The following is a 2,747-nucleotide window of genomic DNA, read 5'->3' on the forward strand; positions in this document are numbered from 1 at the left end:
GTAATTAATTTTCTCGGATTCATGAATAAATTAATTCACCATCGGCAATAAAAAATTTCAATTGAAAAAAAAAATTATCCGACTTCTCAAAAATCGAGGAGAATAAAATCGAGATACTTTTTCTGATTGTTAAAAACAAATGGAAATAATTTCCTCTAGAATTTCCACATTTCTATCAATTTCCCGGTATAATACCCTTAAAATAGCAGTTTCTCTCGATTTAATCCGCATGTGGATCCCGGAGTATCGCCGTAAAACGAGTTAATGAGTGAATCCCGTGGGATTCCATCAACAAATTGCATGATCCAGCAAGAAAGAGCGATGAAAACGACCGGCCAATACGAAACATACCAGAAACCACCATTTACCCCCTTTATCATCCGATAAATCTGTTTTTAATTGACTGATAGAAGAGTCAGCTTGAAACACGATAGCTCCTACGTTGTTATACGTTCAATAGGCTCTCACTCATGGAAAGATAAAAACGTCCCCCAATGCTCAAACGTACAGTAAAGGGAGGTCTTCACCCCAAAACCGCCCCAGGCACATTGCTGATAGTTTTCCACGGGCATTCACGTTACAAAAACGCGGAAAAAAGGGGGTTTGACAAAAAAAAAGATATATATACCATTGGCTGGTGTTAAAAATGAAGCTCCCCTTTTTTACTCTTCATTGTGGAAATAGGGGTTGCATATGTATATGTGTCTGGAGCGTTCGTAAATCCCTCGCCGGTGAATTCCCCGTGAAAAGTTTCATGAAGTACTTCCATTTCACCCTTCTACCACCCTCACCTCGTTTCCCAGTACTTCGTTAAAGAAAACCGTAAGGTATATTGTATGTATCAGGGGTGCGGCATTAAAATGCAATGTTTCAAGCGCTTCTGTGCATTTTACTGGAATACTAAAATCGCGTTATATATGTGTAGACGTGATCGATTTGTCGGTGTGGAATAATGCCGGTCGTTCTACTTTAATAAAGACTAATTGCAATGATCAAAATTTCGAGGGGAGATGAATTTTGGGTCGCGCGACGGACATTTTTTTTTTTGGAAATTTATTTTTGGTGACTGGAATAAAAAATATAATTGAGACAAAAGGGGTTGATCCAGTGAATCAAGTTTAGATCTCAATTTATAATTGAATGTATCACCCACTAACTTCAATTGACTCGAACATTATTTTGAACTCTATCTCATGTGACAAACCAACAGCTAACAACCCCTCAATTTTCATTGCAATCTGCTTGATAATATTTAAACTTGTACTACGTGCAGTAATAACAAATAAATTGTAATAAAATAAATAAAAATGAATTGACACCTGACCAATTCTCGGATTACCAACGATAAACCACGAGAACCAACAGTCTGGCTTTCAGATAACATTACGTTTGAATTCAAAATGTAAACTTGTTTGCTATTTAGTACTAAACTGCATGAGGTAAATGCTAACTCTTTCTCTGTCTGGTGAACATATTTGGGTTCGTTATAGAGATGCTCTGTACAGATGCTGCAAATCACAGTCCGGACAAAACCCCCATTTGCCCTCACCCCTAAAGTTTTGGTGTTGGGCGCGAATGGTCGCACCCACTTTCCAAAAGGAATGAGAGAACACCTTTGTGATGGTTTATACCCTTGTATTCACTGTGGCGTGGCATTTCAAAGTGGAAGAACATCGAATATTTGTTGTATCTCCACTCCCGAGAATTTAAATACAAATATCCCATAATCAATCGTCCGAATTCATTCACCAAAACTCCAGAATTCAAATGCGATTTGATGCAAGTTGTGATTAAATAAATTATGCAATTAAATAATTTAATGGAATCAAGTCGGAGGAACTCTCAATCACTCGTTCTAGTCTGTCCAGCAAAAAATACGAATTTTCTGAGTCGAATCTGACGGTTGAAATGACTCCTGAAATTTTTCTGTCCGAAAAAAAAAAAAAACCCCACTCTTTACCGGATTTATGGGGATTGGGGATTACGCGGGATTGAGTCATACAGTCCCTTTAAGTCCTCGAGATTGTAAACTTAACCGGTTGGTACAACAGTTTTTATTGTACAGCTGTCGAATTTTTACGATTTTCTGACATTGAACCGACTTTACTGAACGGTACCGTAATTTTCCTCGTGATTTAGTTAGAAAAGCCCTCGATTTTTTATCTCTCTACAAAAAAAAAATACAAGACAAAAAAAAGTACCCTCTGAATATAAAACAGACGGATAGAAAAAATTCCGTGAAAATTCCCCGACAAAAAGGGTAAATTTATTTTCCACCAATTGTTATCATAATTTTGTGGGTTTTTCCGGTGATAAGGAAATGCAAACTGACATGAATAATTCCGATTGGAATAAAGAATTGAGATATACGAGGAAAGTACAACCGTTTAATCGATAATTCCGTGCAGGCAGGTAACTAGTGTACTTTCATGGGGAGTGGTGATGGCAAACGGAATTTCCTGGTGGAGAGATCTTCCGAGTTTGAGTGTCAGAATGTAATGTGCATGAGTGAAAGACTACCTACACTGAGGAAGGTCACTAACAAAACGGAATAATCAAATTGGGTGGTTCAGGGAGTCGAATGCATACATTAGGGCACCCCATGGATCACTCTAACTCGAAAACACTTGAGTCCAGTACTTGCTAGGGTTTCCCCAAATAGCCTTTGATGGAATAACCTTCAATTTTCACGTCATGTTGTTCCGCTGAATTATCGGCATACATATGCAACATCTTCCCCGTCAAAT

This window comes from Fopius arisanus, unplaced genomic scaffold, assembly GCF_000806365.1.
Source record: "Fopius arisanus strain USDA-PBARC FA_bdor unplaced genomic scaffold, ASM80636v1 scaffold00106, whole genome shotgun sequence".
In the NCBI taxonomy this organism is placed as follows: domain Eukaryota; kingdom Metazoa; phylum Arthropoda; class Insecta; order Hymenoptera; family Braconidae; genus Fopius; species Fopius arisanus.